General features: G+C 37.8%; 1 long non-coding RNA gene across 1 annotated transcript in view; it reads right to left on the bottom strand.

The window, feature by feature from the left end:
- Positions 1-22,496, bottom strand: part of LOC143675724 (uncharacterized) — a 79,511-nt gene that overhangs the window by 11,840 nt on the left and 45,175 nt on the right. The window contains exon 2 of the long non-coding RNA XR_013171672.1: positions 11,968-12,087. This is a non-coding gene — a long non-coding RNA (uncharacterized LOC143675724). The remainder of the gene's footprint in view (positions 1-11,967; positions 12,088-22,496) is intronic.

Genomic DNA, 22,496 nt, shown 5'->3' with positions numbered 1-22,496 from the left:
CATTGTAAAAGTTCCAGTTCAGTAAGTTTTTCTAGGAACTTGTTGATTTTGGCTCATTTGTGCCAAGCCTAACCATCACTCCACCAGTCTCCTTGCATGAGGTAGTATTCAGGTTGATGGGTGAATGAGAAGTGAAGTCCTGTCAGTGTTGAGAGTCAGGTGGATAGAGGGGAAAGGAAGGCTTGGTTCACAGTTTGGGCAAGATGTAGACAGATCCAGCCGAAGCTGAAGAGCAGTTTGATTCTTTGAGGAGGGTAGTAGTAATTAATGTTAATGGGTTTTTGCAAGTATTTGGGCAAGATGGGGGAAAGAAGGGGGAGGGTTAGTTGAGGCTGGGATTAAAGAATGCGGAAGAGTAAAAAGTATCAAGGAGAGGAGGAGAGCTTGTCCTTTCATGTGTAAGAATGAGAAGAAAGATGAATGGAAAGAAAGAGATCTGGGTTGGGGTAAACTCCAGGTAGGTGCCTTGGAGCCACAACTCTTCCAGGAGGTGAAGAAGATCCAAAGGAGTTCTGATGGAATATGGGTACCAGCTTAAATCACCTGAGAGGGTGGAAAGGAAATAGTTGAAGGCAGTGGGGTTTAGGGACATGGGGAGGCAATGGGTGTTCCTTGCTCTTCAGTGATTTTAGGCAGCTGGGTAATTCTCAGGGAGGTTGGTCCTGTGGGTGTAGAGTGGTAGGAATGTTTTAGACTTTTTTCAGATTGGAGATATGGATCCAAGAGGGCTTTCCTTCCAGTTTTGTGGTTGTAGGAGTGGTTAGGATTACTTTGTATGGACCAGTCCATTTTGGGGTTAAGGAGGAGGAAGAGTTTGGATGGGCTAGATATATAAGATCCCCTAGTGTTAGTGGACTGGGTGTATTAGTGGTGGGTTGTGGGCTAAAGTGCACCATTATATCTCTAAAGAGCTGTCGTGAGGTGAGAGAGGAGAGGGGAAAATAAAGGTGTGTGGGGGGGAAGGTGGAGATATGGGAATCCCAGGAGGTAATAGCAGCCTTCTGAACAAAAGTTTGAATGGAGATGGGAGTAGGGATTTTTTTTGGGAGACAGCAAATTTTTAGGAGCACAATGGGGAGTAGATTACACCAAGTTTCCTGGGTTTCAGAAGCTAATTTGGTGAGGGTGTTTTTTAAGGTGCGGTTGGTTCTTTCTACCTTCACAGAGGATTGGGGATGATATGAGATATGTAATTTCCAAGGGATATTAAGATAGGAGGCTAGACTTGAGTGTCTACAGAGATGAATTCAGGATTGTCATCAGATTGGAAGGATATGGGGAAACCAAATCATGGAATTATTTCTCAGCTTAGAATGGAAGATACAGTGGAGGCCTTTTTGTTAGCTGTTGGAAAGGCTTCAAGCCATCCTGTGAAGGTGGCTTCAAGCCATCCTGTGAAGGTGTCTACTAGAACTAAGAGATATTTGAGCCTTCAAATGTGGGGTTTAAGGTAATATATATAGCTGTCAAGTTGACAAGGGGTGGACTGTCATGGTCAGGTTCATGTGTCAACTTGGCCGGGGGATGGTGCCTATTTGTCTGGTTGGGCAATGGTTGGCCTGTCTGTGGCAATGAATTAAATCATGATCACATCAGCTGCAACCACAGGTGATTCCATTTGTAATCAGCCAAGGGGAGTGTCTTAAGCAATGAGTGATGCTCAATCTAATCACTGGAAGCATTTTAAGGAGGATTCAGAAGAGACAGGCTCTCTTCCTGCTTTGGCTGGTGAGCTTCTCTTGTGGAGTTATCCAGACTCTCCATTGGAATCATTGGCTTCACAGTCTCTGCTGCAGATTTTGGACTCTGCATTCCCATGGTCACATGAGACACTTTTATAAATTTTATATTTGCAAGAGTTCCTTGTTGATTCTGTTTCTCTAGAGAACCTTAACTAATGTAGGTGGGATGTGGAAGGAAGCTCAAAGATTATGGAGGATATCTCTTCCTATAAGGGGGACTGGGCAGGTGGGGATGATAATGAATGAGTGAGTGAATGTGAGATCCCTGAAGGAACAGAAGAGGGAAGGGGTTTTGTGGGGATAGGTAATAGTTCCTGATACTCTTACTATGGCCTGGGTTCCTTTTATTGTGGGCTCCTTCCACGTATTCAGGAGAGAGAGTTGCCCCAGTGTTGACCATGAAGGAAATGATATAGCTGGCCACCATCCCTACTGCCCTGGGCTCCTTGGGATTTTCACCCTTGCTAAGAGAGGGTGGCTTCAGGTCACTTTCTGGTGGCCATTTAGCTTCTAGTGAGCTCAGAGGGTCACTTGGGTCCTGTGGAGCCAGGCATGAAAATGATAGAAAAGGAAGGGAGGATTTAAAGGGGAAGGGTATGAATGGAGGGGAAAAGAGCCAGGGACTGAGGGTCCCTGATTTCATCCACTCTTGGGTTTCAGCACCAAAATGAAAGGAAAGTGAAGGGGTGCAGAGGAGGAGAATTCTCAAAAAGAAGGAATGGATAGACCTCAATGGATAAGGCAAGGTTAATGAGAGAGCATGAGAAGGATTGCATGAGGAACAGCCAAGCCTTGAGGACTGACTGAACCAAGAGCCATACTAAGGGGAGGGAGAGTGGCATATTTATAGAGCAGCATTTGTTGAAATTGAGAAAAATAAAAAACAAAAGAAGAATGACTTTGTGGTTACACTTCTGTGGTTAAATGTTTGGTTTGTTTTGGAAATTGTTTGGAATAGGCAGGTGGGGCTTTCCAGTTTGCCAGGGTGGGTGAAGTTCAATCAGCCGTGAAAGGGTAGGTCAATTGAGACAGGTGAGTTCAGTTACCTATTAGTTTCATCAACTTATGTGACATAACTCAATTTGTTGAGCCTGATAAACATAAATAATGTAAAAATATGACAATGTGCTTATTAGGTACAACTTATGTACCCCAACCCAAATATACATATATTTAACATTGTAAAGCACTGTGATGCACAGTCTACTATAAATGTTAGTATAGAAAGGAGATGTATACTAAAAATGCATTAATGACATATCAAGCACTGGAATTTGTTTTGCACTTTTTAAATACTTATTCACTTACTTCAGTCCTCTTCTGAAATTTCTAAATACCTAAAGATTTAAAGGGAAATTCCAATTTTTTTCTTTCTAATAATAATTCTCTAGCAATTTCTATGTGTATATCCAGTAACAGCATCCCTTTAGAGCCTCTCAAGTTTTGGTAAGAGCACCTGGAGCTTTTAAAGAGATTTGCAATCATTAATTAAACTTTTCACTCAGTATTCATAAGTATTCAATTGCTTTCAACATTCCTTCAGAGCAAGATATTGAGTTTATGATGTCATCCAGTGAGAATTCTTCCTTTCAAGTGATGTTATCCAAATTAAGAACAGTATCCCTAAATCAAATTTGCCTCTTCTCCTTTGACTGATATGGTACTTCCCCAGAAGAAATGAAGAATAGTAATTAGGAATCAGGGAAAAGCCATTTTAATGGGCCACTTTTCCACAGGGCAGGAAAAAGTGAAAATGTGAGCAAGGAAATCTGCAGTAGAATGTGATAGCTATTATTTCTGGCCTTCTGGTCTTCTTTTCCATCCTTTTTCTTCTAGCAACCTTAACTCCTTTTCATTGGGGCTAATGAGCATGCCTGGCACTCAGAGCTATAACAGCCCCTTTCCCACCTGGAACATCCACAGTGACAATTCCTCTGGACAATTTCTGGTCCAAGAGATGGTCACATGGCCTAGGCCAGGCCAACAGAAAAGTTCAAGCATGAAAAGTTTTACTTTTACTGAGAGTGAGGTTTTTATTCCTTTTTTATGAGAGTTCCAAGTCGGTAGTACTGGGACTGTCCACAGCCATTTATCTTGATCCATGAAGGGAATCCACACAAGGAGACAAAGAGCGTCAACACATGAAGGGGAGTAATAAAAGCATGCATGTGAGACAAATATAAATAGAAACTGCCCTCAAGCATTGGGTCCCTAGCTCCATTATGAAGGCAAGATTCTTACAACACTTTGTGATGCTGTGAGGACCTCAGTGTTCTTCCCAGCTCCCGTTTTATGCTTAAATTAGTTGAATTGATTTGTTATTTGAATACAAAAAAATCATCCTAACAATTTAATTCTAGGAAGTGTGGTGGTAAAAATGACGACCCCACAAATGTGGAACCAGCTTGGCCAAGAAGTGTAGGGTGACAGAGAGGATTTATATTTGTAATGTGGCAGCAAAAATAATTGTTATTGTTAGAACATGACTGTGCATCAACTAGTATAGATGTGACAGAACTACATCAGGATGTTAAAATAAGTTATTTACTTCTTCTGTATTTTAGTGAAGATCTGCCAAAAGAAATGTAAGCTTGAGTCCAAACTGCTTTACATGAAAGCAGAAACAGAACACTATACAGCTTTATAAATTAAAGCTTGTCCTGCCTAAGACCATAAGTTTAAATGACTGAGATGCACATAATCACATAGCTTGCAAAAATGCAAAAACCAGCCTATCTCTCCGGAGTTAGTGATAGAAATACAATCCAAATGAGCTAAATCTTGGTCTAATTTAGAAAAATTCAAACTTGGAAAGACAACTGTCTAATATTCACAACTGTGAAAATTTCTAGCAGTCAAGTTTGAGAATGTAGCAGACAGTATTAGCCATTGCTCTTGTCGGCCCAGCAAACTCTTTTTTGTTATTTCTTTTTTATCATCACATGGTAGTGTATTCATCACCATGATCATTTTTAGAACATTTGCATCACTCCAGGAAAGGAAATTAAAAAAAAAAAAAAAAACTCAAACATCCTATACCATTTACTCCTCCCTCTTATTGACCAACAGTATTTCAATCTATCCAATTTATTTTACCCCTTATCCACACTATTATTTATTTATTTATTTTCCATGTTTTCTTACTCATCTGACCATACCCTGGCTAAAAGGAGCATCAAATGACGAGGTTTTCACAATCATATACTCAGTCACATTGTAAAATCATCTTCAAGAATAAAGGCTTCTGGAACACAGCTCAACAGTTTCAGGTACTTCCCTTCAGGCACTCCAATACACCATAAACTAAAAAGGGATATCTATATAATATGTAAGAATAACCTCCAGGATAACCTCTTGACTATGTTTGAAATCTCTCAGCCATTTTGTCTCATTTCTCTCTTCCCCCTTTTGATCAAGAAGGCTTTCTCAATCCCATGATGCCAGGTTCCCGCTCATCCCAGGAGTTCTGTCCCATGCTGCCAGGGAGATTTACACCCCTGGGAGGCATGTTCCATGTGGGGGGGGAGCAAAGTGACTTCACCAGCTGAGTTTGCTTAGAGAGAGAGAGGCCACATCTGAGCATCAAGAGGTTCTCTGGGGGTGACTCTTAGGAATAACTTTAAGTAGGTTAAATTTAGCCTTTGTAAAAATAAGTTTCATTGGGACAAACCCTAAGACTGAGGGCTCAGCATATTGATTTGGTTATCTCCACAACTTGTGAGAATATCAGAAATTCTCCAAATGGGAAGCTGAATATTTCCTTCTATTCTCCAGTCCTCCAAGAGGAGTTTGCAAATACTTTTCATTCACTGCCCAAATTACTCTGTGATATATTGGGGTACTACACTAATCTGGACAAACCAACAAGATCTCATGCCCTATTCAAGGTTACATGTACTTATGGTGTTCAACTAAACTGACCATACAAGTTAAATTAGGTAATGAGCTTCCCAAAATATAAATTTTGCACAAAATAAACACCTCTCCCTTTGGTTTCACACAGAAGTTGAAGTTTTAAAATATGGACCATATCATCCTTTACCCAGTTTTTTTATTTACCTTGCTCCTATCCAGATCAGCTTCATTAATATCTCTAGTTGAAGTCTGATCCTTTTTTTCAAATTTTATTTTTATTTTTAACTTTTTTTATTGAATACTAGAACATAAATACAAACAAAAGAAATATGGGCAATTGGTTTGTTTCCATCTTTTGGTGATTGTGAATAATGCTGCTATGAACACTGGTGTGCAAATGTCTGTTTGTGTCATTGCTTTCAGCTCTTCTGGGTATATACCAAGTAGCACTACTGCTGGGTCATAGGGTAACTCAATATTTAGTTTCCTAAGGAACTGTCAAACAGTCTTCCATAGTGGTTACACCATTATACACTCCCACCAGCATTGCATAAGTGTACCAGTTTCTCCACATCCTTTCCAACATTTATAGTTTCCTGTTTGTTTAGTAGCAGCCATTCTTATAGGTGTCAGGTCTTATAGGTGTAGTCTTGATCTGAACCATCCTTGCATTCTTGGTATAAACCCCACTTGGTCATGGTGTATACTTCTTTTAATGTGTTGTTGAATTCAATTTGCTAATATTTTATTGGGAATTTTTGCATCTATGTTCATTAGGGAGATTGGCCTGTAGTTTTCCTTTCTTATAGTATCTTTACCCAGTTCTGGTATTAAAATGACATCAGTTTCATAAAATGAGTTAGGTAGAGTTCCTTTTCCCTCAATTTTTTGGAAAAGTTTGAGCAGGATTGGTGTTAGTTCTTTCTGGAATATTTTATAAGATTACCCTGGGAAGCCATCTGGCCCTTGGCTTTTCTTTGTAGGAAGATTTTTGATGACTGATTGAATCTCTTTACTTGTGATTGGTTTATTGAGATCTTCTATTTCTTCCTGAGTCAGTGTAGGTTGTTTGTGTGTTTCCAGGAATTTACCCAATTCATCTAAGTGGTCTAGTGTGTTGTTGTATAGTTGTTCATAGTATCCTCTTATGATTTCTTTTATTTCTTCAAGGTCTGTGGTAAAATATCCCTTCTCATTTCTGATTCTGTTTATTTGCATCCTCTCTCTTTTTTTCTTTGTCAGTCTTGCTAGTGGCTCATCAATTTTATTGATTTTCTAAAAGAACCAATTTTTGGCTTTATTGATTCTTTCTATTGTTCTTTTGTTCTCCCATTCATTTATCTCTGCTTCAATCTTTATTATTTCTCTTCTTCTATTTGTTTTGGGACTAGTTTGCTATTCTTTCTCAAGTTCCTCCAGGTGTGCTATTAAGTACTCAATTTTTGTTCTTCTTTTTAATACAGGTATTTAGGGCAATAAATCTCCCTCTCAGCACAACCTTCTCTGCATTCCATAAGTTCTGATAAATTGTATTCTCATTTTCATTCATCTCCAGATGGCTACTGATTTCTTGAGAGATTTTTTTCTTTTATCCACTGGTTGTTTAAGAGTGTGTTATTTAATTTCAATATATTTGCACATGTTCCCATTCTTTGGTAGTTATTGAGATCCAGCTTCATCCCACTGTGATCAGAGAAGGTGTTTTGAATAATTTCAGTGTTTTTAAATTTATAAAGACATGTTTTGTGCCCCAAGATATGATCTATCCTGGAGAATGTTCCAGGAGCAATAGAGAAGAATGTATATGCTTGTGCTTTGGGTTGCAACGACCTATATGTCTGTTAGGTCTAATTCATTTATCAAGTTATTTAACTTATCTATTTCCTTGTTGATCTTCTGTCTTGTTGTTCTATCTATAGAGGAGAGTGGTGTATTGAAGTCCCCTACTATTATTGTTGAAACGTCTATCACTCCCTTCATTTTTTTATTATTATTTTTTAATACCAAAAAACACCTCTCTCTTCAGTTTTGACAATGTCTGTCTCACGTTCTTTGCAAGCATAAACATTTGTGATTGTTATATCTACTTGGTGAATTGATCCTTTAATTAGTATGTAGTGTCCTTCTTTATGTCTTATGATGTCTTTACATTTAAAGTCTATTTTGTCCAATATTAGTATTCCTGCTTTCTTTTGGTTACAACTTGCATGGAAAATCTTTTTCCATCCTTTCACTTTCAATCTATTTGTATCCTGTGTCTAAGATGTGTCTATTGTAAACAGCATATACCTGGATTAAATTTCTTAATCCATTCTGCCAATCTGTGTCTTGTAATTGGTAAGTTTAGTCCATTAACATTAACATTCAAAGTTATAATTGAAAATGTGTTTCTTTTTACTTTCTTTTTTTTTTTTTTTTTTACATGGGCAGGCACTGGGAAACGAACCCAGGTCCTCTGGAATGGCAGGCAAGCATTCTTGCCTGCTGAGCCACTGTGGCCCACCCGAAAAGGTGTTTCTTGAATCTACCATCTTATCTTTTTTATATTATTTGTCAGATCTATATATTCTTTTCCCTCTTTCACTTTGTATTCTTTAAATTACCTTTAGTGTTACACTTCAATTCTGTGCCCTTCTCTAGATCTCCCTCTCCTGTCTTTTTTTTTTTTCAGCCAGCAGAACTCCTTTTAGTATTTCTTGTAGGGCCAGTCTCTTGCGGAAAAATTCTTTCAGGACTTCTTTGTCTGTGAAAACTTTAATCTCTTCCTCAGTTTTGAAGGACAATTTGGCTAGGTACAGAATTCTTGGCTGGAAGTCTTTCTCTTTCAGGATCTTGAATATTTCATACCACAGCCTTCTTGCCTCCAGGGTGGTAGTTAAGAAGTTTGAACTCAGTCTTATTTGGTATCCCTTGTATGTGGTAGATTGTTTTCACTTGCTGCTTTCAGGATTTTCTGCTTCTCATCAACATTTGACAGACTGATTACTATGTGTCTTGAGGAAAGTCTATTTGGATTTATTCTATTTGGAGTTTGTTGGGCTTCTTTGACTTGTACATTTATGTTCTTTATGAGGGTTGAGAAGTTTTCCCCCATTATATCCTCAATTACTCTTCCTAGCCCTTTACACTTCTCTTCCCCTTCCAGGACACCAATGATTCTTTTATTTGTGTACTTTGTTTTGTCTATCATTTCCCTGAGATCCAATTCAATTTTTTCCATATTTTTTGCCATTTGCTGTTATGAGTCTTTGAATCAGTTATCCTGTCCTCTATATCACTTATTCTTTCTTCTGACTCTTCAAATCTGGTGTTGTGTGCCTCTAGTATGTTCTTTATTTGGTCAACATCATCTTTAACCTCTGTGATTCCTGCTATTTTTCTATTTATTCTTTCAAATTCCTCTTTATGCTCTTCTACTGTCTTCTTGATCTCCTTTATGTCATTTGCTATCCCACTTATTTTATTGAGCAGAGTTGTATAAAACTCTTTGATTAGTTATTCCAACATCCATGTCTCCTCTAGTGTTTTAATTTCATCATTAGGCAGGGCTATATCTGTCTGCATTGTGATATGCTTGATGATCTTCTGCTGTCTTCACGGCATGTAAATATCTTGATTGATTTGCTTTGGGAGTTGATTTCTTTCAGTAGTCTAAGACCTCGTGTTTGAAGGATGGTTGTACAACAGGGAGCAGAGTACAGGGTGGGGCACCCAGTGTGGTGATTTGTTTCAGGGTAGGTATAGGCCCAAGTTGGGGATGGTACGCTGGTGCTTGTGAACATGGGCACTCAGTGTCCAGGGAGGATGTAGCTGTGTAGGTGAACCAGTCTGAGAGGCGTAACCCTGGTGTATGCTGGCCTAAGGCATGGGGCCCTTTGTGTGCATGCATAGAGCTGTGGCAATAGGTTGGCATTATGCTTTCATGGATTGAGGGCAGATATGACCTGGCTGTGCAGGTCAGCACTTTCTCAGAGCTGGGAAGTATGGCTAAGGGCCATGCACACGTGCTGTTCTAGGACTGCTATAAAAGGCAGTTCCCAGAGCTGAACGATGTGATTGGGGGCCTGTGTGCATGCTTGGGCCTAGGAGTGCTGTAAACAGATGTGCAGAGCATGGGGAGGGGACAGGGCAATGTGACCCTATGGGCAGGGGGACAAGGGTAGCCTGGGTATGAAGGTTAGTGCTGCAGCCTTTATGCACTGTGAACAGCCCACAGGGAACAAGGAGGGGGAGGTAGTGCTTGGGAGGGGTGTAGGAGAGGTGGCTTGGGTTGCACTTGGAGAGGGGGTAGAGGGCAGGTACATGTGCTGGGTGCTGGTGGGGTGTGGGCGCCCAGAGCACAGGGAATGGGAGCAGGTGATCAGGTTCAGGTGTGTGGGATGTAGGGTGAGTCGCTGGTCACGGGGCTGCACTGGTGAGGGGATAGAGCCCAAGGAACATGGCCTGGCTTACTTCCCAGTCCCTAGCTCCTGTTCATGCATTCCCATGGGGTCTGCAGGCTCTGTGCCTCCATGAGAAGCTCCATCTTTCTGCCTCTCAGTTCCTCAGCCTCTGCAACCAGGGTGCTCTATGAGGTGCATGAAGGCTCTCCCAGGTTAGCCGCACTCCAGAATCTTCACCTCAGTCACTCTCCTGTCCCTTCTCTAACTTTTCTGAGAAGCAGGGCTAATCTCAAGCTAGTCTATATGGCTATCTTCCCAGAAGTTCATTTTACAACTTTTTAAAATGTTCCTGTATGGGATAGTGTGCCCGGCATACTCTTGCTTCATATTCTGGCAATAACATGTACTTACTTTTTGGAAACTCTTACCACCACCTTCACCATGTGCTCAAGGTGGAACTATTCATCAAGCGCTTGTCCGATCCCTGATTGCTATCTCCACACATTAGAGATACATACCTCCACATTACATGGTATGGTGGTTTGAAGGTTTATGTATATCAGAAAAACATGTTCTTAAATTTAATCCCTTAAATTTAATCCAGGCCACTGCAAATGGGACCTTTTGATGAGGTTACTTCCATTAAGGTATGGTCCATCTCACTGCTTACAAGTTTGCTTTTCATCTATCAGAACACAAGTTGCCAAGTTCTCTACCACTTTTTAACAAGGATTAACTTTCCTCCAGTTTCCAAGAAGACATTCATCATTTTCTTTTAAGACTTCACTGGTAGCAACTTTAATGTCTACCAACATTCCACTCATGACAATATATGCACTCTCTAAGCTGAAAGAAATTTTCTCTAAAGCTCTGTTCAGAGCAATCTAGGCTTTACCCATTATTCACTTCCAAAAGCACCTCCACATTTTTAGGTATTCGTGATAAGCATCCTTCTCTCAGTACCAAAATCTGTATTAGTTAATTATCCAGAGAAAGGGAGCAGACAGGCTGTGTGTGTGTGTGTGTGTGTGTGTGTGTGTGTGTGTGTGTGTGTGTGTGAAGAGATTTATTATGAGGAATTGGCTCATGCGACCATGTGGGCTGGCAAGTCTGAAACCCATAGGGCAAGCCATAAGCTGGAAATTTTAATAAAAGTAATTCTGAAGTCTTGCAAGTCCATATTCCCATATTCCAAAGGGAAGGTTGGATGGCTGAACTTTAGGCAGAAATATTTTCTGATTTCTGAAATCCTCAATTCTGGCTTTTAATACCTCCACCTATTAGATGAAGAGACTCTCCGTGTTATTGAACGTAATCCTCATTTGTTGTACATGTAATCAGCCACAGATGCAATCAACTGATTATGAATGTAAATACATTTACAAAATATCTTCACAGTAACAATACAAAGTACACTCACAGTAACAATCAGGCCAGTATTTGCTTGACCAAAAACTGGACACCATAACTTAGCCAAGTTAACACATGAACTTAACCATCACAACATCTTTTTCAATGTTATTTTTGGTGACTTCAATTCAAAGACTCAAGAAATTTTTATCTAAAATGGGTAAGAAGTGGATTTCTACTTCCAGTCATAGTCAGACTAGATAATTCAGGTAAACCTTCCCATTGAGAGGTAGAAAATTTGAATGAAGAGTTTATAAAATTTGTCTCATGATAATGAAGACCAATAAAATAGTGAAGAATTATCAAACCAAGATCCAGAGCAGAACTAAAAGCTTGAAAGATGAGTTTGCCATAGTGATAGTATGTCTATTCCAAAAGAATTGTAACAGGCTTGTGTGTGAGAGAGCTAGGAGGGTACAGAATGGAGTCCAGATCTCATACTCAATTTCAATCTCCTTTTTTCTCCCTAGCGAATGAGGTTCACTTATGTTTGAGTCCACAAAGACTTAATAAACCATGGAAGTAGGAAAAATGAAGGTAGATTGGCCTATTTAGGGATTATTGCTCAGCTTAAATACCTGAAATTGGATTGAGGTTGTTCCAGATTACTCATGCTCCTAAATGAGTGATAGAAGCAAATGTAAATCCTCTCTGGAAATACATAACATCCCAGGCTCTAAGGGCTTCGTACAATATATCTGGCAAGTAATAAAAAAATAAGGGGAAAAGAAACATCCAGATAAACAATTAAACCCAGAAAAAGCAGACAAAAGCCAAAAGTAAACAAAACCCAAAATACTGACCTAAGGGTTTCCAGATTGGAGTTATCAGAAGTAATCTTTAAAATAATTGTCATTGGTTTGGTTAATGAGGTGGAAGACAAAGTGATTAGAAACTATATAAAATAACTCAATGCATAGTCTAAAATGGAGAAATACTATACACCAAAATTAAGAACACAAAGGATGGATTTAGCAACAGATTAAGAAAAGCTGAAAAAACTGGAAAAGATACAAAGGAAAAAGTCCAAAATGAAGCAAGGACACACAAAATGATAGAAATTACAGAAGAAAGGTCAAGAGATGAGGATGCTATATAGAGAAGATATACCATATGTTGTGTCCACCAGTTGTTCATATATATATGTATGTATATACACACACACACATATATATATGTATTGTGTGTGTGTGTGCATGTATTTAACAAAATAGCATTTTTGCAAATGGCATAGAACAAAAAAGCATTTATTTCTCAAGTGTCTGTGACTGTGACTGTCTGGGGTAGGTATATAGATATTGGCCAAGCATGGCTGGGTGGATGCAAGTTGCAATTTGAGTTGTATTAGGTATATGTATACCTCATTCCAATTGAATGAACAAATGGGCATGTCTTTTTTTTTTTTTTTTTAGAATTTTGAGTTTAGTAATTATTTAAATAATTGCAACAAAAAATGTTTTCATCAGGGGGTGCACGGGTAGTTCAGTGGTTAGAATGACTGTCTTCCATGTGGGAGACCCAGGTTTGAGTACCAGACCATGCACCACCACCCCCAAAAAAATGTTTTCATCTGGTAGTTATAAGAATTTAATAAGTTCACCTTTAAAATGCATACTTTTAATAGACATTAGAGTTTCTTTTTTAAATTTCCTCTTTCTCTTTTTTTAATGCAACTTCATTGAAATGTACTTACATACCATAGGATCATCCAATGTGTACAATCAATGACTCACAGTATCATCATATAGTTGGCATTCATTGCCACAAAATCAGAAGAGTTTCATTACCCCAGAAAATAAAAATAAAATAGAACACCCAAGACATCTCATACCCTTTATTCCCCCAAAAAATTATTTACTTTTTTTGCCTCTATTTTCTTACTTATCTGCCCATACACAGGATAAAGAGAGTGTCAGTTACAATGTTTTCATAACCACATGGTCATACTGTAAAATGTATTATATAATTGTCTTCAAGAATCAAGGCTAATGGATTACAGTTCAGTAGTTTCTGGTATTTCCTCCTAGTTATTTTAATACACTAGAAACTAAAAAAGAATACCTATATAATGGATAAGAATAACCACCAAAATAACCTCTCACCTATACTTGAAATCCCTTAGCTACTGAAACTTTTGTTTCATTTCTTTTCCTCCTTTTTGTCAAGAAAGATTTTAAATCCCATGATGCCAAGGTCAGTCTCATCCCTGGAGGTCATGTCCGATGTTGCTAGTAGATTTACTTCCCTGGGTGCAATCTTCCACACAGTGGGAAGGGTAATGAGTTTATTTGCAGAGTTGGCTTAGAGGGAGAGGTCACATCTGAGCCACAAAAGAGGTTCTCTACAGGTGACTCTTAGGTATAATTATAAGTAGGCTTAACTTGTTCTTTGGAGGAATAAGTTTCATAAGGGCAAGCCCCAAGTTCAAGGGTATGGTTTATTAAATTGGTAGTCCCTAATACTTGTGAGAATATTAGGAATTTCCCAGGTGGGGAAGTTTAATATTTCCACAATTTCCCCAAGTCCCTCAAGGTGAATTTGCAAATGCTTTTTAATTTTTCTGCCCAAATTACTCTGGGATGTATCAGGATACAAGTAATGTCTTTTAACTGTGATTTTGGTGCCAAAGGCAGATATTCTCAATTTTAAAACAGTATCTTAGTTCCACTTGTTTTATATCTACTGATATCTCATTGGCTATACAAAGCCTTTGGCTGAGCTGACAGAAAAACAAAAGAGTAAATTTACCTTCCTACATGAGCAACCAATTTTCAAGATATTTTCAACATAAGTCAATGAAGAAAAATGATCGCTGAGATACAGGGAAACAAGGTGAGCTCTGCAAATGCCCTAGTTTACTGCTTAGAGTCCCAAGGAAGTGTGCAGACAGAGAAAACACAGGTATAACTTGGGGTGCTCCCTGAGACCGAAGATACAGCCTAGAGTCTGGGGAGACCAAGGCAGTTAGAGTTCACAGAACAGACCAGAGATGACAGTGCTAAACAAAGAAATAACTCCAGAAATATGTAGCATCATTCTTTGAAAGGGAAAACTAAATTTGTAGAGTCTATTCTGCTCAACTGATGTGGCCATTACATGACTTCAGTAATAAACTGTTATAGAATTTGTTATGCTTAACTGGTGTGGCCATTACATGATTTTGGTAATAAATTTGTAGAGTTTATTATACTCAACTGAGGTTACCATAACGTGACCTTGATAATAAATTGTTGTAGAGTTTGTTATGATTAACTAAGATGGCCATTATGTGAACTTGGTAATAAATGGTTGAAATGTACACTCTAACTTGGAGGGCTGGCTATCCTCCTAGAAAAAGATGTATTTTGATAAAAAGAGTTATCTAGGTCCCAGGAAACTCCTCTCAGTTATTAGCCCGTTCCCAGAGGACCACCTGGGCACAATCACATAAACTAATTGGAATTTGGCCACTGTTGTGTAAAGATACCACATAAATTGCATGCAAGCAGTAAGACTAGAGAATGTCATGAAGGAAAGAGAGAGAGAAAATGCTGTGCTGTGGATTTCTGCCAGTCAGACCCTGAATGCTGTCTCCGAGATTCCCCAGCACTCCTCTTCAGCTGTTGAAGCTGCCCCATCTGGTGATGTAACTAGGTCTCATTTCTAATAATCTTGTAATTACTTTCCTAATAAATTTTGTTTTTATATCACTGAAGTCTGTGCTGTCCATAAATCTGAACCTATAAATTAAGTGGCCACAAATATCAAGCTGCCTTTCATGCAACATCCCTGAGGATCCAACAGAGTACCAATCAACACATGTGTATGAGGAAGATACTGGAAGCTGGGGTAAAAAACCTGAAGGAATTAGAGGAAACAGAGCCTTGTAATCTCACAGAACCGTGAATGATGCCTACTGTCACAAGTCAGACTAGAAACTTCCTGACTCATGGGGCTATGGGAAGAATACTCAGAAATATATTGTCTTAGCAATGGAGAAAAACTGGCTCTAGTTACTAGTTACTAGTAATTTCTAGTCATATCTAAGAAATCTTAAAATCAAGACCTGAGAAGATCAAACTCTCCAAATAATTTAACTGCATCCTAGAACAAAACTCAAGAATATTTCTAGGGATATAAAATTATGCACCACTCTCTATGTTAAATTCACCATGTCTACAAACCAATAAAAATGACGAGGCATGAAAAGGCTCAAGAAAATCCTTGTAAAGCTACATATTTTCTTTGCCATTCCACTTGGGCCACATCCCACAAGTTTTGTTATGTACCATCCTTATGGTTGTTCACTCCTAATAGTTTAACACTTCTATTTTAAATCTTTGACCACTGGATGAGTGTTTTTCAATTTATAATAGAATAAAATTTAGTTTTACCTTTGTTGTTAATCTCCTATATTATTGCACCTTGTGGTGGGGGAATGTAACTAAATGATATAGTTATCAATTATTAGAATTTATTGAGATTTACTTTTGAAGTATTCCATAGCTTTTGTGGCATACATACAATTAATATTATTGTTTTCTATTGACTTATATCTTATTTTTTTATTTGGCCTATGTATTATTTTTGAAAGAAGATAAATTCTCCCACCATGATTGTTGATTTATTTTTTACATTTTATATAGGCATGTAATAAAGTACTTCACAGATAATTAATGATTCACTTGCATACTATTGCTTTCAATTATTATATTTTTATCAAATTACATTTAATATATAGTTTTACATTTATTTTTAGCTTATAAAATATTAATATTGCCATCGCAGTTTTATTTTCTATTCATATTTTACAGATAGATCTTTTCCTTATCTTTATTTTCATTTTTGTTTCATTTTGTGCTTGCTTCTTTTAGTTAGCATTTTAACTTTTGTGCAACCCAAGACTGTTTCTTTTTCCCTAACAGTTCTGTGCTACTGAAGTTTCTAAGGGTCTACATAAAAAGTCTATTCATAAAATATATGTAATCCAGTATCAAGATTCTAGTTTTTTCATTCATATTCTTAGTTAATTAGATACTAATCCATAAAAGACATAAATTTCATCACTATTCTTGGATTCTGAAGATGAGTGTGTATTTGTGCTTAACCTGCCAATATTTGAGAATGTCTTAACTCAAAGGAAACACAAACAACACATGTGCACATTCACATATACCCACCCAATCAGCCACAATATCTAAAAGAAACTCAGGCCCTAAATTGAACTGCAGGTTCTATATTCCAGATTTCAGAGACAGCATTTGGCAGTGAATTACAACCTTTAGGAAAGATGAGTGCATATATTTGTTTTCCTGTTACCATCATTTTGGTTATAGTTTGGTTGTTTTTTGCATTTTTATCACTGCATTCTTTGTGAAATTGATGACAAGATCATTGGAGCCAAATAAAAAAGGAATTGCCACTTGAATAAAAATTCTGAAAAAGCTAAGGTGGAAGATGGCTTTTGTTTGTCAGAGATTTATTTCATTAACTCTTTTCCAAAAAAATCTGGCAAATTCATAGATGGAAATAATTGAGAAAATATATTTTCAAAGGAGACAGGTCACACTTATGATGTGTTTCTGTATGTAATTATTTCAAAATTTAGGAATTATGAAAACAAACCCTTTTATTGTGAGACCTTTCAGTGTACCAGGTGTTGTGGTAAGCTAGAGAGCCTGACAATTCAAATCAATTAGGTTTTCCTTCCTCTCAATCTAGAAATCATGACAAGAAAAACTTGCTGTGGTGATGGACACCGGCTCAGTGAGTAGATGAAGGTCCAAATCCTAGATCTGGGTTCCTGGCTTGAATTACTTATTTTTAAGTTTTCTTATTGATAAAATGTAGTAAAATAATAGTACTTACCTCAGACTAGTGTTGTAATAGAGAAAATGAATATTAAGTATTCAGACAACACCTGGAGTATAATACATGTCTTAAGAAATTAGCTGTTGCCCTTGTTGATGTTTCAAAGTCAAGGATGAGGAACGATGGGAGAACTATTTCCACTGATTACATGCTTCTACATAACTCTGTATTAAAACACATTCACTTTGGTAGGACAGTCACAAAGTGGCTTGATTGTTGTTTTATTTAATATGAAAGACTAACTCTTGAAACAGGAGAGAGCAGAGGCTAAATATACTTTTCCAGGTGAATATATTATTCAGTTTAAATCTAATGAGTCATCAACTTCTCACTTTTTTTTTTTTTTTTTTTTTTTTTTTTTTGGAGAGTGGGAGTTCACATAGAATTGTTTAGTTAGGAAATCAGTCCTGCTCCAACAGACAATTGCAAGGGAGTTAAATTATGAACACTGTACAAACGAATTTTGTCAGGGAATTGGGGAGAATCATTTGTTTAGGAAATGCAGATTTGGGGGCAACAAAAAAAATTAAAGGCTGTGTAGTTCTAAGGACAGAGTTTAATGTGAACATTTGACCAAAAATTGAAAAGATGAACTGATAACTCAGGATTAAAGCTATTTTAGCCCCTAAATGATGACTAAGAAGATCACCCTGTGTTCAATAAAAAAAAAATTCCCAATAAAGCAGGGCATTTTAACATTTTCTCCCTGGGGTATTTTCCTGACTCATTGCAATTACACAATCTAGTGGAAATGGAAGAAAATGATGCCAATGGAGGAAGAATAGCCAGGAGATGTCTACAGAATGAGGTGGGAATTCCCAAGGAGCAGACACCCATTTGACTGCCCAGACAATCAGTTGTCTTTGAGCTATAGAATATGAACCCCAAATAAATCAAAATGAGGATATACTTCTTGTCTTCTCAGTCTTTTTATAGAAGTTTCTTAATGACTCAAATTCTAGGGTCTAATCAAAGGACTTGATGAGAAGACATAATTTGGGCTGAAATGGGGTTTAAAAATTGTAAAATTATAGATTTTCTTACCACATGAAAAGGGAGAAAAGTTAAGAATCTAAGCTTCGTGGTCATTTAATAAATAATGCTGAGTTCATGGGAATCATATATTGAACTTTCTTGGGAAACCACTAAAAGCCTGATTCAGAAGTTCTGTGAAAAAAATGCTGGCATGTTATTTATAGCAAAGAGACTCCTTTATAAATCAGGGGATGTGCGCGCCACGGAACTTGTTCATCACTTTTCATTAGCACTTGTCATGTTCGGTGTTCTTATAATTTTCATTATGTAAATGCGATAATTTCACAAAATTACTAAGGGCAGGAATTTGACACCTCATTATGATAAACTTAGTGCCTAAAAAGTGTGTCATATACTGTGATTGTATACATTCTTTGAATAAAAAAAGAATGAACTGATTCCCACCAAAAACCCTTTCTCCGTGATTAAATTAACACTGGATCGGTTTTGTCGTGGATTTCCACAAAAAACATAATCCTTATAATCTGAATCTATCACAAGTCAATTGAATGGAATCTGGGGAGAATGGCTATTTTTTGCTTATGAGGAAAAATCTGGCAGTGAATCCAGATCCCAAGAAACTCAAGGGCTACAGCTATGTTACTAGAGAAGAGCTGGGGAAGCTTTTGGAGGCAGGGCTGGGGAGAAGCCCCCGTGGCTTAGAAAAATGGCAGAGGTTTTCTGTTCAAGTGGCAGGATCATTTACATGATGTGTTTCTTGTACTGAGTCAGATAAAATATACAGATTGGTGCAATATGTGAAATACCCCAATAATGTTTAAAGGACCTGATCCAAACCATAAGGTTTCTATACCTATTTCAGGTCAAAATGACATGCATGTTATGATTTTGCCATTACAGAAATTTAATTGTGAATTCCATTAATCACTTGTATTTAGCTTAAGAATCTAATATACTATTTCCCTTATTTCCCCACTCTGGGGCTTCAACATGCCTCAGTACTTTCCTTTTGGAGCCAGAGAGTTTGGGGGTGGGCTGTTTCTCAGAAATTTGAGTTTAGAAATGCTAAAGTTAGATAAAATAAATTCCTGAAATAAAGAATTTGAAAATATTTAGTGACTACTGCTATACCAAAGTTGATAGTTGTAATAACTTTTTACATGATATTTTAAGAACGCAGTTTTGATAGTTAATCAAATGGTATTTAAGATACTGTTTAACATTTAGAATTCAAGTAACTCTGATATCTGTATCTATAGATTGTTTTCTGTCCTTGCTTTAATTTTCAATTGGTTTATGAAACATATTGTACAAACAGGCTTTCTGATAATTACTTGGATTCTTTTTTTAATATGCCTATGGATAAGCAAACAAAGATATCCATTTTAGGAGGTCAAGCTTTCCATATGTGAATAGTAAAAATATTTGTATCTTCATATTTTCCTGAACGAAGGACAATATTTCATAACATAGGTCATTATTATAGCAATGCAGATGTTTGTGTAAGTACTATCTATTTGATATTTTGAGAACGTTCAGTTTTAACAGCTCATCTAAGTTAATGTTTAATACTTAGAATTTAAGAACTCTGATATTGACTTCTGGAGAAGATGGCGGCTTAGTAAGATGCACGGGTCTTAGTTCCTCCTCCAGAACAGCTACTTAAGAAACAGAAATGGTACAGAATAGCTCCCAGAGCCATGACAGAGACCAAAAAGACAGCGTACCCCATTCTGGAATGGCTGAACAGGCGGAGAGAATCCACTGCAGTGAGATTCCCGAGGGGCGCGCGCTTACTCGGGCCTTGGTAGCTGGCGGCCGGAGCCCCTCCCTCCCTCCTTTCTGGGCTGGCTGGGAGATTTGTACAGGCAGTCCCCTCAAGCGATGGCAGCCAGTGCCCCCTCGGCGTGTGGATTCCTGGGCTGGCTGGGAGATTTAGAGCGGCACTCCCCCAAGCCGCGGTGGCCGGCGTCCCCCCCCACGCACGGATTCCCGGGCTGGCTGAGAGATTTGATTCGGCACTCCCCCAAGCCTCTTTGGCTGGTGACCCTCCCCCACAGCGAGAGTCTTCCAAAGTTAAAGGAGCCACAGCATCTTTTACTGGTGGGACCTGCAGACAGATGAGCAACACATACTGGGCAGGATAAGAAAAACAGAGCCCAGAGATTTCACAGGAAAATCTTTCAACCTCCTGGGTCCCAAACCCAGGGAAATCTGATTAAATGCACAGACACCAGCAAAAAATAACGGATCACGCCAGGAAAATTGAAGATATGGCTCAGTCAAAGGAACAAACCAATAGTTCAAATGAGATACAGGAGCTGAGACAACTAATTCTGAATATACGAACAGAAATAGAAAACGTCTTCAAAAACCAAATCAATAAACTGAGGGAGGACATGAAGAAGACATGGGCTGAACAAAAAGAAGAAATAGAAAGTCTGAAAAAACAAATCACAGAACTTATGGAAGTGAAGGACAAAGTAGAAAAGATGGAAAAAACAATGAATAGCTACAATGGTAGACTTAAGAGACAGAGGCTACAATTAGTGAACTGGAGGATGGAACATCTGAATTCCAAAAAGAAACAGGAACTATTGGGAAAAGAATGGAAAATTTTGAACAGGGGATCAGGGAACTGAATGATAATATGAAGCACACAAACATACGTGTTGTGGGTGTCCCAGAAGGAGAAGAGAAGGGAAAAGGAGGAGAAAAACTAATGGAAGAAATTATCACTGAAAATTTCCCAACTCTTATGAAAGACCTAAAATTACAGATCCAAGAAGTGCAGTGCACCCCAAAGACAATAGATCCAAATAGGCATTCTGCAAGACACATACTAGTTAGAATGTCAGAGGTCAAAGAGAAAGAGAGGATCTTGAAAGCAACAAGAGAAAAACAATCCATCACATACAAGGGAAACCCAATAAGACTATGTGTAGATTTCTCAGCAGAAACCATGGAAGCTAGAAGACAGTGGGATGATATATTTAAATTACTAAAAGAGAAAAACTGCCAAACAAGACTTCTATATCCAGCAAAATTGTCCTTCAAAAATGAGGGAGAAATTAAAACATTCTCACACAAAAAGGCACTGAGAGAATTTGTGACCAAGAGACCAGCTCTGTAATAAATACTAAAGGGAGCACTAGAGTCAGATAGGAAAAGACAGAAGAGAGAGGTATGGAGAAGAGTGTAGAAGGAAAGAAAATCAGATATGATATATATAATACAAAAGGCAAAATGTTAGAGGAAAATATTATCCAAACAGTAATAACACTAAATGTCAATGGACTGAATTCCCCAATCAAAAGACATAGACTGGCACAATGGATTAAAAAACAGGATCTTTCTATGTGCTGTCTACAGGAAACACATCTTAGACCCAAAGATAAACATAGGTTGAAAGTGAAAGGTTGGGAAAAGATATTTTATGCAAATAACAACCAGAAAAGAGCAGGAGTAGCTATACTAATATCCAACAAATTAGACTTCAAATGCAAAACAGTTAAAAGAGACAAAGAAGGACAAGATCTACTAATAAAAGGAACAACTAAACAAGAAGACATAACAATCATAAATATTTATGCACCGAATGAGAATGCCCCAAATATGTGACGAATACACTGCAATCACTGAAAAGGGAAATAGACACATATACCACAATACTTGGAGACTTCAATTCACCACTCTCATCAATGGACAGAACATCTAGACAGAGTATCAATAAAGGAATAGAGAATTTGAATATTACAATAAATGAGCTACACTTAACAGACATTTATAGGACATTACATCCCACAACAGCAGGATACACCTTTTCCTCAAGTGCTCATGGATCATTCTCAAAGATAGACCATATGCTGGGTCACAAAGCAAGTCTTAACAAATTCAAAGAGATTGAAATCATACACAACACTTTCTCGGATCATAAATTAATGAAGTTGGAAATCAATATTAGGCAGAGTGCCAGAAAATTCACAAATACATGGAGGCTCAACAACACACTCTTAAAAAACGAGTGGGTAAAGGAAGAAATTGCAAGAGATATTAGTAAATATCTCGAGGCAAATGAAAATGAAAACACAACATATCAAAACCTATGGGACGCAGCAAAGGCAGTGCTAAGAGGGAAATTTATTGCCCTAAATGCCTATATCACAAAAGAAGAAAAGGCAAAAATTCAGGAATTAACTGTCCACTTGGAAGAACTGGAGAAAGAACAGCAAACTGACCCCAAAGCAAGGAAAAGGAAAGA

Source organism: Tamandua tetradactyla, chromosome 1 (genome assembly GCF_023851605.1).
Source record: "Tamandua tetradactyla isolate mTamTet1 chromosome 1, mTamTet1.pri, whole genome shotgun sequence".
NCBI lineage: Eukaryota > Metazoa > Chordata > Mammalia > Pilosa > Myrmecophagidae > Tamandua > Tamandua tetradactyla.
Note: the sequence above shows the minus strand (reverse complement) of the source record. Positions and strands in the feature narration are given on the sequence as shown.